The 16,488-nt window shown below is 38.9% G+C and overlaps 1 protein-coding gene across 5 annotated transcripts in view; it reads left to right on the top strand.

Annotated features, from left to right (window-relative positions):
- Positions 1-16,488, top strand: part of LOC145994704 (dicarboxylate carrier UCP2-like) — a 72,357-nt gene that overhangs the window by 22,954 nt on the left and 32,915 nt on the right. The window contains exon 1 of one of the 5 annotated variants that reach the window (XM_083130879.1): positions 1,402-1,531. The exons of 2 other annotated variants lie outside the window; for them this stretch is intronic. The gene's annotated coding sequence lies outside the window, so the exon portion shown is untranslated. Of the gene's footprint in view, positions 1-1,401; positions 1,532-5,377; positions 5,495-5,647; positions 5,668-16,488 lie in introns of those variants that run through there. 2 more of the 5 variants (XM_083130877.1, XM_083130883.1) reach the window with 2 other exon arrangements.

Below are 16,488 nucleotides of genomic sequence, written 5' to 3' on the forward strand. Positions count from 1 at the left end.
CTTCATATCCGGAACCAGAACTAGAAACTTTTGCAGCAGGAAGAAGAATTCGATTTGACGCATCTTACACCGAATTCGCCTCCATTTCTTGTAGCAAACCCTCTTCTGCTTGGAAATATTCCTCTTTATTATTCACGCACAATCATGTTTGTCCGTGGGGCTCGAGCTCGCTAAATAATTTGTCATGTTATTATTATCATTACATCGTCGTCTCAGAATCAGAGGGGCGTAACACCAATTTATCAATTTTACAGGAGAGAGGAAATAATGATTCTTAGGAATATGTCTGACTCTTAAAAATTGCCAGTAAATTGAAGATACGTGATTCCACCTTACTGCTAAGGATTAGAAGTGGATATTTCGATCTGACTCCAAACTCCTTCAGAGTTTATTTAAACAAACCTGAAAACAGCATTTTGGGAGTTACGTTCCTCTGGTTCTCATACGACGATATTTGTTGTCGTGATTAGTGGTGGAGTGCTTATTGAAATCAGTATAAACAGGCTTAAAAAAGTGGAAGCATTGTTGGTGAGAATTAATACCATGATACATTGATACATGAATTTATGAGAATTTTCTGTGAACTTATAATTCAAGTGTCTTGAGCCCACCCAAAGTTTTTGAAAAGTTGGCGCCCCTGTGAAGGGTTCACATAAATTCTTATATTGTCACTCACGGGCGATCGAGTTAATTCGTGGTTGTATCTATTATAGCTGTTAAAAGGTAAAAAAAAAGTGTTCCCCTGTGCATAGCACCACGCCATGAAGGCGTATAGGGGGTGTGGGGGTAACGCCCCACACTTTCTTGATCCGGTCGTGAGTGGGGGTGATGTGATCAGCATCACGCCCCTGACCGCCTTTACCCCCCAGGGTTTCCCCCAGGTACCCATGTTATTCGACGCTGGGTAGGCGCCGGGGCCGCTTCCACCGTTAGAAAAGTTCCCGGATTTGAACCGGCCGGGGATCGAATCCGGGACCTTGAGCATGGTAGTCAGACGCGTTACCGACTGAGCCACCGCGGCCACATTATAGCTGTTATTATCGTCAACTCGAAATTTATTATTTTTAGTCACAGTCATTTTTTAGTAATCAATAGTTGACACTGGCGGAAGAACTTTTCAACTCTTGCTGATTACTAGCCTAAAATGTGTGTCATATTTGTTGACGGACATGTACAAGAATGCAAAATCACAATGATTCAGTACAGTGGGAGATTGAACATCGATCACACAGTCATTTAAGAGTGAAGCAATTGAAGAAGTACCCTTCGTGAATCTCATTCTGCATATGGCACTTGTTCATTTCGGACCAACGTCAGCGATGACAATGCAATACGCGCATACGGCTATTCCGCTGGTAATTTTCCGTTGTACACATAAAATAACTTTCCCGCAGCAGATGGCTGGATAATTCTAGTGCAGAAAGTTGCGTGGTTTGCTCGTGCGCCGAGGAAGACCACAGAAGCCATTTATTTTCATGGGTGTTTGTGTTCACGCGAGACTTCAAGTTCACGGTTAAATCTTAAAGATATGGTAAGGCAAGCACTTGACTTCTGGGATAAGATCTCAGCTTTATAGTTCTACTAATCTCTTCGGAAAGGCAAGAACAAAAGTTGTTCTAATCTTATTTGTGGTGTTAGTGTATTTACAAGAAGTTTCTTCCAGTTTAATTGCTTGGAAGTTGTACCTTAGAATTAGATTGATTTCCTTTATTTTACTTCGCTTTTTATGCCTCTTTTGGCTAATTTGCGAAGATAGGGATATGTGATGATATGATGAAATTGATGAATGAACACTAACAAACATCCATACCCAGGCCGGGATTCGAACCCAGGACACCTAGCGTTGTATCGCGATGTGCCCTTAGAATTATAATTCGCTGGAATACTAACCAAATTAAAGACTTTAATCATTATTCTTATATCACGATACAAAAGGTTCTGGGTTCGAGCCCGGAAGTAAGTGGACCATTTCTGTCTGGTATCTCATCAATTTAGTGCAATCTTCATTCAACCTCGTCGTTACCATTAATCTCAAGGGTGAAGAAAGAAATACAAGATAAAACAAATTCCAACATGTTATTCATAATTTTATCAACGTCACCCCGTGACTGGTTGGATGGTTACCCATCTCTGCTGAGTCATGTGGGAGATAGAAAGGTAAATTTAGCATCAAATTTTGTATAAATTAAGCCTTGGGTATTGCTAAATTCCATTTCGAAGGTACAGTCACGGACACTGCCGGGTTGTAACGATTCCATTGAAAGTCAATGTATTCATTACAACCCGGCACTGTCCGTGACTGTACATGGACCCCGAGGAGACTGAAATGTTTGCAAATGTTTGTTTCATGCATGGAGGCTAATGACACCTAAATCCATAATTTTAAGTGAAATTTCAACCGTTGAGTCCTTGCTGGGAATCGAATTCGGAATTCCTCGATTACAAAGCTCTTTAACCTACAAATTCTCAAACCACATGAAAGCCCTCTTTCAACAATCTATAAAACTCATACCTGTTCGAAGTTTGATGTTAACATGTTCTCCGGCATTTAATAAAAACTTGGTTTTGTGTTGGGAAAGGATCTCGAACTTTTTCCGCTAATCACCAGACAGCCTTGTTCGAAGCACATCCTGTTTCTTGAGGGACGACTAGTTTATTTTTCAACTTTGGCCTTGATCAAAAAGTGAAGAATCATGTATAACTGCTTCCTCTAGAGCCTCTTGACTTGACAAACAAGGCACCCCGAATCTTTTTATACATATAGAGGTCTGAACTCTGTATCCATAATCTTAATTTTATCAAAATATTATGCGTTTCAGTTCCCATAAAGTTTCCATAACATTAACAGATTACACAAATGATAGTTGTTGTTGTTTACACGTGTGTTCATAAAGGGGAGGAGGCGAGGGAGGACCATGTTGTCCTGTTCACAAAGAAAATATCAGAAACGGCAATGCCAAGCGGTGTTTTATTATATGAGATTTCTGGCACACAACAATAAATGTCTCTATGATCTACTGCTGTTTCAGTAGCCTACCAAATGCTTGCAATACAAGTCAATAAACTTCACTGTAATTAAAACATACACAGAATAAAAGTTTAAAACACGAAGAGGAACATTAAAACCTATCAGAATATGCATGCACAGCTTAGACTACAGAATTACGTCGTTAGAGACTAACTGCGTTACCGTAAAGGAGGGGGGGGGGGTATGACTTCCTTTATTATCAGCCAGTAGTAAGAAGTGCCAAGAAGTAAACCTAAATATCTTCTTGCTCGTTTCGCTCTCAATAAGATATTTTCTGTAAGATAAAAGAAGGGCGGAGGGAGTGCCAAATTCTATTCTCATCCAGCCGATGGAATCTCTATAATCTGAAATTCTGAATGTGAATTCGATAGTTCAGAGTACTGGTAAGTGATCATGTAGCATATGGATTCAAACACTGTAAACGAAGGCAAAATCTTTGGCAAGTGTCTGTTAGAAAACACTGTAATTGAGGTCGACCGTTCCCAGACACATCGATTAACGCTGGGATTTTCCGATAGGAAGTGCTTCTATGCTTTTTGCATAATGTCGCCCACTGGCGAAGAGAAAGCGCCATATTAGGCAAACTAGGCTATTGCCTCTCCCAACTGTAAAAGCTCCTTCTAGGCATTCAATTTCTTTATCTTGTGTTTGTCATGGAATATGGTCAAGATAAGGTCTAATCATCTGTTGTGCTTACGGTGTGCAAGCTCATAACAACAACTCAAAACCTGAAGTAACTGGTTGGTTGTTCCGCATTGTTTTTTCTCTTCTGCATACCCATGGCTTTGTGAGAGAGACCACTGTTTGACCAAATAAATCGGCTGCAGAATTCGTCCATTCGTTTAAAGGCTTTGAACGTGACAAGCCGTCTTGATCCGCAGGCAGCAGCGTAACTTAGGGGAGGGGGCAAACCACGAACCTCAGGCCCCAGGAGGTTAACAAAATTGCCCTTACATTGAACATTTTAATAAACCTGAAAATTTGGAAGTTGAGTGCTCCTCTTGTCTCCCAGGTTACTCCTTTGTGTCCGTAGGGGAGCAATGGGGCCAGAAATTTCATAAGAGGGCTATGATTATTTGGAGGGTTCAGGACTATCCTGCATTTGGTCATATTTTCTTGCAGTTCTTTATATCCTAGTCAGCCCAATATGGTGTCGCCAGAAGATATGGATGGGGAAATGAAAAGAGGAGAGGGGACATGAGGGGCTGTACATTGTTTAATATACCATCAAGTATCATATTAGAAGGTTAGCCCATTGTTGTTCGGCGGTAAGAGTAGCGCACTTGCTGCCTGGGAAGGTATCCACCCCAATTCTCTCTGGTTTAGCCTCCAAGCGTACGTAAATGTAGACATACAGTAAATTATGACTTTAATGTTGGACAGAAACTGATAACAGCAATAACTTTTCAATTCCAAAAAAGCATTTACAAACATGCACACAGGCCCAATATTATCATCATCAGCTAAACGTCGAGCTTATAGTTTTGAAACCCGAAATCCAATCCTCAGTGTATTCAGATTTTACTTTAAAATCCTTGTGTGTAGAAGTTTTCAAAAGAGAGGTGTGCAAAACTTTAAAGTGATGTTAATTTTCCTTTATGTTTTACACATGCAAAGTTCTCGAAAAGCTCATATCTAGTGTTCGATTCTACAGTAAGACAGTTGTCGGTCTACGCACTAAAATTTCCTCTTAAAAAAGGAAAAACAAGGGCCTTATTTTCGGCAATTATTTTACAATTTACTAAAATTTTGCAATTTCGAAAACTTAAGACAGTGTTTCTGAGGTTTCAAGTATATGTGAGGAAACAATTTCATTTAAAAACACTGTTAAAGCTTTTCAGTATTTTGTTTCAAAATATATAGGTCCATACCCTCGCCCATGATAAGTTTTATAGACTTCACCTTTCAATATATTTTCGTAGGCATATCACTCCATGTATTGAAGGATCAATATGCCCTTTGATTTACAATCATAATACAAATAAATTAATGAAGTATTTATTTGTGTCAATGTTATAGCAAAGATGATGGAAGTTTTCAAAATGTTCTTACGAATTTTCACTCTTCCAATTTCCTACAGTGAATTTCCTTTTGTTGGTGAAAAAAGTCTTGTTGCCTTTAATTTTGTACATAAGGTGTGTGTGGTGTTACTGAATCGTAAGCATATTATTGTTCCATTATGCAAGGAGCAAATAAATAACGCCTGTTCCTCAACACGATACATTTTTGCGAGGAATATGACGTTATACAATCAGTACGCCTGGGAACTTTGATCCCTTATGCGAAACACAGGTCATGGGATACTCATTGTGGCTTTGTTTTCCTCACTGGAGGTCTCGAGCCCACAACGCATGCGCTCTCTCATTGGTCGATACGACAGCCACACCTCCATCGCCGGCCACCCGCGATAAATGTCAGCAGCTAGACCTTAGATCGTTAGTTCCATCATAGACATCAGGAGACAAGGTGAGTGTTTCGAATCTTTCTATAAAAGTAAGCTTCCTCTCTGATAGACATTAGACGAGTTTCTCATCCTAAATCGTAACAATTGGAAATTGCGTTTGTATTTTCTACGGCTGATTTACAGCGTAAGGTTATTCCGAGTATATTTAGCAAGTGAAATGTTTCTCCTTGAACAGGTGAGCGCGACTTAAAGTCAATTTTTCCGTAAGCAATCAGCTGTCTTGTAAGCTAGCATTATCGATTAGACACAAGGGTTTAAGGGTGCTATGTTGGGGTGACAAGCCACCACGCTTACAAGAAGGTATTTTATTTAATTAGCCATTGCTAAGTTGAAAATTACCGATGCTGCGAGTCTGTCCGTGTTGAGTTTCCAGAAATTAAATTAACTATGAACATGATACTTGGCGAACATATGCATCGCCGACAACTCGACCTGTCTTGTCTGTTCGCTTGTAAAAGGTAAATGGTTAATATATTTGGCAACTCGTCATCGTTAATCACGGATCTAACTTATTTTCGGCGTGATGTGTGACATGGGCGACTGATCCTCATAGTTTGAGAATTTGTTTAACTCAATCTGAAAAATCAGAACTCTTGTTATACTTCTGACATATGTATCATTTCATTCGTTCTCACATTTAATACCCACTTGTATTATTGCTTTTATTGGAAACTGTGATTTATTGAATGGGAAGTAACAATGCAAGTGACATTAATTACAGAAGGCTTATTTCGGATTTTACGCAAGTAACAAAAGTTCTTAGCTGCATATAAATGCCGTACATAAATATAAAATAAATACACAGATAACAAAACACAATATACTAAAACATTGAAATAATTACAATTATACCCTAAATCATATAGGCTAAAGACGACAAGAATACACACACCAAAACAATGTTTTGAAAATTATACATATTGAACATGCGTAAGTGTGGAATAAAAAAAAATGATGGATTGTATAAAGTGCATTCTGAAATACATCTTCGTTCATAGTGTTCCTAGTACTGATTCTATTATTTTTCTTATCCAAGGATTGGTTGTTGATTGTAGACATAAGGATTGTGCATAACACAAAGTTTACACGTTGATCGTTTAATATCGTTTACTACTTCTAAAGAAATTGGAGTAAGGTACTTAACAATGTGGGTACTTATTGATAGTTGCATTTTGGAAAATGCTACCTTTCGAATTCAGAAAATAATGAAACGTAGTCAATAATTTTAAGTGAATGGGAATTTTAATATTAGTTTACTGCATTTCATGATAACTGAACACGATTAGGGTTGAAATAATCAGCTTAATGCTTCAGGCAATTATGGTACAGTCACATGAAAAGTAGTGGAATTGAGATTAAAAAAACAATTACGTATAACAATTTATTTTGTCATCGCCAGTAACGAAACTTTGGCTTGCATGGTATGCAGCGTGCTAATCCGTGGTGCGTTTCAGGTTCATATTCTATATTGTTTTACATCTGAATATCAACCCATTTTTGCTCATTATTGTACATTGCTGTTTTTAATATTAGATGACGTAGAATCCAGAGAGTGAAATACGTTGCAGAAACATTCGAGTTTGAGTTTTCGTTTTAGGGCCACTTTATGCACAGATAAGCTACTCGGGACTGGACTACAGTTTAACGTAGGACTGAACTTATATGTCCGATCGGGTATCAAACCCACAGGTACAATCCTGATTAGCCTATCTGTGCATAAAGTGAACTTAAAACGTCAATTCAAGATTTTGAAGGGTATCAAACCCTGGAGCCCTTGATGACAAGGCGATGACGTTATCACTACGCCATCGGGAAGGCCCAAATGTTCGTATTTCTCGCAACGTTTGTGATCCATTGATTTGTATAATTTTACTTCACTTCGCTTTTCTGCCACTTTTGGTTAGCAACGTTTGTGACATTGAAGAAACTTAAACTTGACGAACATCGATACCATTATGGCACCAAAGCAACATGGCGGATTAATCTACTTTGCTTTCGTCTCGAATGGTAAACTTGAATCTCGCTCTCATCTCTGTCATACCTCTTCACGGAATATCTAGTTGTCTCGGTAGCCGTGAGCGCTGACAGTTTATTTATGATCTTTCCACCAGAGGTTCCAGGCCGAAGTACGAATGTTTCTTTTTAGTGTCCCTTCATCAATTGCATCTTCATCGTCGCGATTATCCAAAGTGCCAAAAATGCGACATAAAAGTGGGCGTCAAAATCCCTCCACGAGTCTTTCGTTCCCCTCCTGATGAGACTACTGAAAAAAAAAACCACCCCTCCAGACTCGGTACAAGAGTCCCTGAAAAATTAATGTAAACGAAAATTATATATTTCACACAAGTTACGTAACTACGTTATTATTATAAAGGCGCAGCATGAACATGGTAATTGAAGGACGGAGGAGTCAACGCGATTAATATTAAATATTGTCCGAGGAAAATTATCGTGCTTTCGCCTCCTTTTGAAAAATCTAACGGACGCCTGTGCCTGTCAAGAACATTTTCGTACTTTTTATGTTTTTGCAAGCTGCTTAGTTTGGTATTACTTATTTTTTTGTTATGCCTTCCTTATTTTTATCCGCTCAATTAATGGTAGTATCTTTGTATATCTAGGTATTCAAAGGACTAATGGAAATAACACTAATAGTTGACGAAATTTTGTGATTGTGGTTGTTTTTATAAGATGAAGACAAAATTTGTATGAAAAAGGGAAGTTTTGTAATTAGAAAAAAAGAGATTGTGCTCACTTGTTACGGCAACACTGTTCCTTAAAGGGGGCGGGCTTCAGCCCTATACATCTCTACCTGCAAATGCTTTGAATGGGACTACACATATGTGTGTGTGTGAAAATGAGTAAAAGTTGAGGGTCGTTGACCCACTGTACCCCTTGGATATTTTAGCTCGCAGATTTCAATGTTTTGTGTAATATAAAAGTTGTTACAGAATACGGAAAACACAAATAACGGAGATATTTGATCCCAAAGTATCGCCCGTGCAAGTGAAACAAAGTCCTATTCCGGACTACTTTCACTCCTTTTTTCCGTAAAACACTCCTAACTTAACAACAACGTCAAATACTATTGCAACCTAACGCAACCATCCTAACAACAATTTCCAATATGAACGAAAATATATTATTTTTCAAAGTACTTACCGGCGGATATGGGACGAAGGGAAACTGCGCAAAACCACAGAAATATAACTGAAAAATGCATGTCGGACTCAGTTTCATATTTGCAAAAAAATGTTTCGGTCAGAGCAGAGCAATCCAAGTTACATTTGATTGATTGATTTACTTTATTTTACTTCTCGTTTTATGCCTCTTGGCTAATTTGCGAAGATGGGGATGAGTGATGAAATGATTAAATTGATGAATGGACATTCACAAACAACCAAGCCCGAGTGGGATTCGAACCCGGGACCCTTGGCGTCAAGTTACATTTGGAACACCTAAAAAGGAATTCCACCAACCAACACACTGCTCGCTGCTGTATTTTCAACTTCATCCCTACATTTCTGCGACATCGTCTACTGCACTTGACACATTTCGTGTTCCCAGTCACTAAACCATCCTCTTGCAACTCACGAAAATAAATCTCCGGCTCCCAGTCGAAAAATGCAATAATGCTGAATATGTCGGAACACTGCCCAATTTTGGTTCACAAGCACTTACCATACTTCAGACGCACGCCCACCTTTCAAACAGAAGTCACGTACCATATGACATGAGGGTCACACTCATCGCACGAAACTTCGGCATCTTCTTGGTCAAGTACCGTATTTCGACTTCTGACGTCAGACTAAATGCTTTCTTTGTTAGACTAAATTTAATGTATTTATGCTAAGAGTTTTAAACCTAACCTAACCACGAAAGCATTCCGCACTACGCCAGAAGATGAGTCATGCCCGTGCTATGCACCGAAGCATCGTCTGCAGTAAACCTCGCGCCCCCTGATGTCACTTCACAATTGCCAACCTTCAATCTCAGATACTTCCAATATCACTCCAAGATATAAATCACAAACATAACGTAACAAGATGTCAAATTTCGTTCACATCTATTTGCCCTTCTTCCGTCAAGTCACGACTTTCAAAACCAATACGTTTCTATACAAAAACGACAAAACAAGGCATAATACGATAATTCCAGATTTAGTTTTACTACAGGGAAATGGCGATGACGTAATAAATAGTACTACGAAAAAACAACTCAAAACTCCACTTTATAATACATCTTCGTGAGCTAAAACCAACAGAAATCGTTCGTATGGCACATAATCTTCACAAATGACGCAAAATTTTCACTTTCTTGCGGAGATACAGAGGGTTAAGGTTACCCAAAAGTTGTAACGTAAGAAACCATCTGGCATGAAAGTTATAAATGAAAAATTGTTTAAGGGAAAGTTGCAAGATCATAGTAGATCCTGACTTGCACTTTCCCTTCTCCGTACACACCCGAGAAAAATTCAATAATGACAGCCTAGAACTCTGTGGCTATGGTTTTTGTTGTTTGCTTTTTAATAGGCCACGCATCCGTGAATGTTGCCTGTTATGAGGGACAGTGTCGTTGGACTCGGGGATTGGAAAATGGAATGTTGAAAAGACGGAAGTGGCTTCAGGGAAATCGACGCATTATATGCAAATGAGGAAGTCATTGGGCAGGACTGGCACTTCAGAGTGTACCCATTGAACTGCTTTTACGGTTAGCGAGTAAAAAATAAACTCGCCCATAAGGAAAGCTTCACAAGGTTAACCTATTCACGCCTGGCATTCCAACGTTGCGTCGCTTGATGGACGAATGAAGGTGAAGGGGGCGATTGCCTACCCCAACATAATTAAAACTATAAATAACAATAAATCGTCGATTAAGAGGGTAAAAGCGCTTGCCTGTCCCTTTGTCTAAAATTAAACAACCGCCATTGTAGTCTAAAATTTTATTGTTACACTCACGAAACGTCTTAACTAAAGCCTGTTCGGCTAAACAGACTTCAAAATTCTATTTTTGTCTTTTCCATCGAAAGCCAGGGAGCCAAATTTATCGTTTCGAGTAGTTTTCGAAACAGGTGGCATCCACAACAAAGCCAAGCACGGCGTAGTCTAATGGTTGCAAGAGGATAGGTCTCCGCTCCCTGAAATCAAATGCGAGTGAAGGGCGCACGTTGACAGGAAAAGGTGTCGTGTACGACGGGACAAAGATCAAGCGTGAAGCAACACTTCTCCCCCCCCCTTTAAACACCCACAGGTGGAGGCGAAAAGTCTGTGATTCCTGAAGTTTATTCTTTGGCCGCTCGGGCTTTATTTAAATGTGGTACCGAGACGAGACCAGGCCGAGTCTTAATTGAAAAGTTTATCTAAAACAAATTAACTTTAATATGCTATTTATACAGATATATCAAGAGGATATCTACCTGATTTTACAGAGAAGTCATAAAATGTGTTTGTAGTAATTGCAAGGCCTATCCATTAGTGACAATTGTGAATCAGTGCTGCGTGGTCGCATACATATCCTGGATGACATTCCGTTTTTCCAGGACTCGTAGTGTCGAGATGAGGCGTCAGCCAGGAAAGGCCTAATTAAGAAAAGTTTGTGCGGTGGCAGACTAAACGGAGACGAGTGTGTATAAATAGTCGAAACAGAAAACGAGAGAGGCCAGGACGAGACCGAGACACTGCCAACTCTCGCCTCGATACCATCCCGATCTACGAGAAAAACAAATCGCCACTTAACGTAAGGTTAAATATAACTTCCTCTTTAACAACGAAAATTATGCTGTCACCAATGATCCTATTATTACAGATAACCTAAGGAAGTAGTAAAGTAGCGTTAAATAAGTAAAAAGATTTTATTACATGATAATAATAATAATTAGTATTTTACCCCGCACAAAAAATACTTTAGCTTTTCTTATAGCATTAACACAATACATCATTGTAAACGCCAAGTGAATTCCAGTGAATTCGGAAGCAGCGCGCTACTTGTAGCGGCGCTACTGTAGTAGCTACAAAATTTGTAGCTGTAGTTGTAGCGGCGCTACATTTTCAAAATTGTAGCTGTAGCCTAGCGAAGCTACAAGATTCCTGTAGTTGTATCGAAAATTTCGCTACAGCTACATTTCTTCTCAGCATTTTGAGATAAATTTTGAATGTGGCAACAGCGTAAAAAAATCGACAATAACGCTTACTGTCTGCAGGAGGTTCATAAAAACAGTCTATTACATGAAAATATGGATAATTTAGATTATATATTTTGATATCGCAGATTATAGATATCCGCGTAATTTATTTCATTGGTATGAATAATTCTAATATTCAGATAACTAACTAAGCCAAGCGTCAAGTCAACTTTGCAACATGTTTTCGCATATGTAGATCCAAACGTGCGTGCAGAATATAGTTCCACTGAGACGGGTTCTATTCCGACACAACTGCATACTTGCAAGAAAACAGTTATTTAATTTGTAAAATACAGACAAAATAATACATCCATTAGCAGGTATGTACTTGATCGGTTGCAATCACTGTGCAGACGAACTAGGATCCTCAGATTCGCCAACTGTAGTTTGAATTGCGCTGAAGAATCGCTGAAGATCAAGAGCGAGTCGAGCAAGACTGAATACCTTGCAGAGCGCGTGGAATCCGTGATACCAGTGTTGCACATCCTACTATTTTAACCCTATGTTTATTGTGATTGATTAATAATGGTGCTATACAGCGGCGAGAATGGCTGAATCGAGGTCTCCTGTTCAGCGCCCGGTTTTACCAGAGTGTTATTCCCCAAGGGAAAAGCTCTTCAAATCAAGCAAGTTGTTTTAAGTGCATAACCCTCCTTACGACAACATGATCAAGTAAAACAGGGCGTGAGGTGATTTGCCGTCAATGTGCACACGAACTGTAACACGGGTGCTGAATGATTTGCGGTTTAAGTTTAGGAAGAGGACACGATTGTTTGTTGTTTGACGACAAAAGAATCTCCGCGGTATTAAAATATATCGCCGTGATAAGAAACATGTTTATTATTTGGACGAGACGTGGTTTAACTCCGTGTGTGTGTGGGGGGGGGAAAGGGCATACATTGAATCAAACATTGAAGGACACCACCGTGCAAAACCACCGCCAGGGCTGAAGAAACCGACGAGAAAAGAGGGGAAGGGGGTGGCTTAATGTTTCACCCACTGGCGGCAATGAAGTCTTTGTTGAAGGCGCATATTTATTTACTGTTCCGTGCAAAGCAAGTGTGATTATCAGCAAGAAATGGACAGACCAAGATTTGAATCCTGGTTTAGTGAAGTGATTCAGAAATTGAAACCAGAGTAATAGCAGCAGACAATGCACCTGATTGTCACCAATAACAAATCATGCTTTTTTTGCTGGTATAACTTGAAGTGCGTGTGTCTTACAGTAACGGATGTATTGCGAATGAAGCAACCAAGTTTTTCATAAATGTATTTCTTTCTAAACCAAAAACAATAATTTGTCATTTAATTCAAGAGGGGCCTATCGTTGTTTACTTTTATCTTTGTTTATTTTTCTTTTTGTGTACTCGAAATATACACACATGCTCTCATGTTTAGAAGTTATTTCGAATTTATATTAAGTAGTGACACATTTATTAAATAATCTATGCGCAGAAAGCACTTCTAAAATTTTATGTTTCAGGAGACAAAAAGAAGCAAAAATACATTCCGCTTGACATGCAAGCGGGTTTTGATGTGTTGTGCGGTTGGCAATACTGTGCATTTTCTCAGTGTCTACGATGTAAGCAGCTCGGCGGTTGGGGCAAGATTGGCACGGAAGGTTCTGAGCTCAGTTCTCGCGCGGATTGATACATAAAACCTGCTGCAAACTTAGCTTGACGCTTGGCTTAAGAATATATTCAGGCTAACAGCTACGTTTTTTTTGCTGCATCTCTATTTTGCCTCGTTTGCGGCACTCCCGGAAAAAAATACCTCGTTTTCACCACCCCTGGAACATATCGTGTGGATAACCATGGCAGCAATATGTCATTTATTACTGTGTAAAACACAACTTGCACTTCAAAAACGAGCGATCCATTTTCCACTAGAATGACAACACAATAGTGCCAGCAATCAATGGCTCAGTACGTTAACAGCATTGATCATTGTCAGTTTATAGGATCTCACCCACAAGAAATTATTGATACTAGAACGTTAGACAAACACTTTCTGGAATTACAATTATTTTCATCATACTATATGTTCACAAATTCTAAAATTACATATGTTTAGAACGCTCGGATTTACACGTCAGTTTCCTCAATATATTTCATGATATTGTAAAAAGTACGTACGAGTTACTGATTTTCCTGCAGAAACGACAATTTTTTTTAGTTAATATACAGTTTCCAAATTTATGTATTTTTCCTACTTTTACGTCGTTTTTCAGTTACTTTCGCTAATCATGACGTGAGGATGAATGTTTTATTTAGTAATCCTCTTTTCTAGAGTCGCTTTCTGCCAATTTTGGCTAATTGTGAGAATGAGGAAGAATGATAATGAGCAGTGTGTGGAATGGAAGAGCAGGAGGATCCCATCCTCCCAATTAGGCATCTTTCCTAGTTGTTGTTTTCAGTCCACAGACAAGCTAATCGACACTGGTTCCGAACCACTATGTGACTCAATTCAATATTTATTCTCAAGGAAAATATGTTGATATACAGTATAAACGTAAATAATCCTACCAAATTTTATTTGTGTAATGTTGTAATCATTAATTTGGGTATCATCCTAACTGCAGTACTCATATATCAAATTTGAATTGATATGCCACTTACGTTGCTCTCAAACACTATAGTAAAAATAAGTAACTGAAGTAACACTGCAATCAAAATTATCGAATGACTGGAATCATGATAATCAATAAGAGAATTTACTTCCAGTAAGTACAACTATCATACTAGGGACTTATTTTGAATATCCACATGGTTCTTTAAGTTGTTCTTTTTGTGCAGAAGTAGCGCAAAAGTAGCGAGTAGCGAACAGGAGTACGTGGCGAAGCTACATTTTGGAAGAGTAGCTGTAGCTGTAGAGAAGCTACTTTTAAAATATAGCTTTCTGATCACTGGTGAATTCTACATTTGGGATATAATCAAGTAGAAATCATGAGGTGGGGGGAGGGGGTGCTTGTCCATAGTTCGTAATGTGAATATGGTGCGATTGGGGACGTTATACCCGCAGCTACAAGAATTTACATCAAACTTTTTATATTGTTCATAACAGGCATTCCCAAGGTTCGATTTGATTTATTTAGCGTCGCTTTTATGCCACCCTTAGCTAATCGCGACGATGAAATTTACAAAGATCACACATTCCTCGGCCGAATCCATGCTTGGGCATGGGTGTTATTTGTGAGCACACGAACACTCATGTATATGTCTTAAATTACGTACATATTAAATGCACACATACGTACGTATATTTATTCTATGTTTGATGTACGAGTATATACACACAATTTACTCTGACACGACTTCTTTTACGTCTGATAACTTCACTAGATAGTTGGTAACACTGACTCCCACGGTGTTCCACGGAGGGCGTTGAACACAATTGCTGTGCTTGTTGCATAGAACTGATAGCTAAAAGGGCTGTTGGCCACACCCCGAAGATGTTCACTTCGCTGTGCGAACACTGATGCAAGCGACAATACTTCTTACATTCGGCACCAGAGTGCAGCATATACAAGGCACGTCTAGGGGGACTAGAACATGTCTGTGCTACATAGTTGCAAACTTTAGCGAGAATTCGCTCAACCTGGCGGATTTTAATGGGGAGGGGGACAATTTCCCCTAGGTCCTTCTTGTATTACTTCAGATATAGCATGGTTTTGTGGGGAAATTGTTGAAAATAAATTGAACTGTTATTCTCATTTTTAATTAAAGATGAAGTTACAAGGGATCGGAGTAGCTAAATCTGCATTCAGTACAAAAACATTATTGTGAACACTCGTATGCGAACCGCACGCGACGAAACTGTATTTGTGTGACCCTTCATCAATTTCATCATATCATCACTCATCCTCATCTTCACGATAAGCCAAAATGGGCATCAACTGAATATCTTTTTTTATTTATTAAATTAGATTTTTATTTTGTTGACACTAATTTCCTTGCCACGACAGTTTTCTTATGCAAATTTAGCGAACTGAACTACATGTAAGCTACTATAGTAGATAATGCATACGTGCTGTTATATCACAATTTTCAAAGCCGTCTTTTTACCTAATATTGTAATAAGAACATTAATAACAATATCAATTAATTATCTTTTATTTATTATTAGTAGAAGACCTATTAATTATATTTATTATGAACATGTGTAGTACGGTATATTATTATTATCTGTGACACACTTAATTCTGACTCCTCTCGAAATATATTTCTAATACGTGACCGAGGCACGGCACTGAATTCTAGTCAGGTTGGACCCCACTCGCTATAGTACAGAAGGTTTTATCCATAGGCGTGCGCAGCCCCTCTGATTAGGGTGGCAAAAGCCTGGAAGAAAGTTCAGTCCGGAAAGAAAAATCGCATTTTATCTCACTCCTTTAGTTTTAAATGCAGTCATGGGTATATATACCGTGCGTCCATTTCGATCTGCAGCCGAGAGATCGGGAGAAGCGTGGCGGGCGGCACTGACGGAGATGCCGACATTTGCGGCCTGAAATGCACGCTTATTTTTATGGACATATGCAGACATTTATATAAATATTGCAAAACGAGCACTAACCTGTGTTATAAGAGTATGGTTTTAATTTTAGTAGCTTAGTGACTGTATGTGCCGATGATTTTGACACGCCCACCTCTTGTGAAACACGGCGTAGAGGTTTGTTTGGAGAACGTTCTAACGCTGCACCAATATCATCGAGTTTTGCTTCGGTTAGAATCCGTCGTTTTTGCTTAGGTGTTTTAAAATTTAACGATACAGTTTCTCGTAATTTAAGGACAAGATATCTAACCGTATCTCTGTGTGGAG

This window comes from Lepisma saccharinum, chromosome 11 (genome assembly GCF_977018435.1).
Source record: "Lepisma saccharinum chromosome 11, izLepSacc3.1, whole genome shotgun sequence".
Lineage (NCBI taxonomy): Eukaryota > Metazoa > Arthropoda > Insecta > Zygentoma > Lepismatidae > Lepisma > Lepisma saccharinum.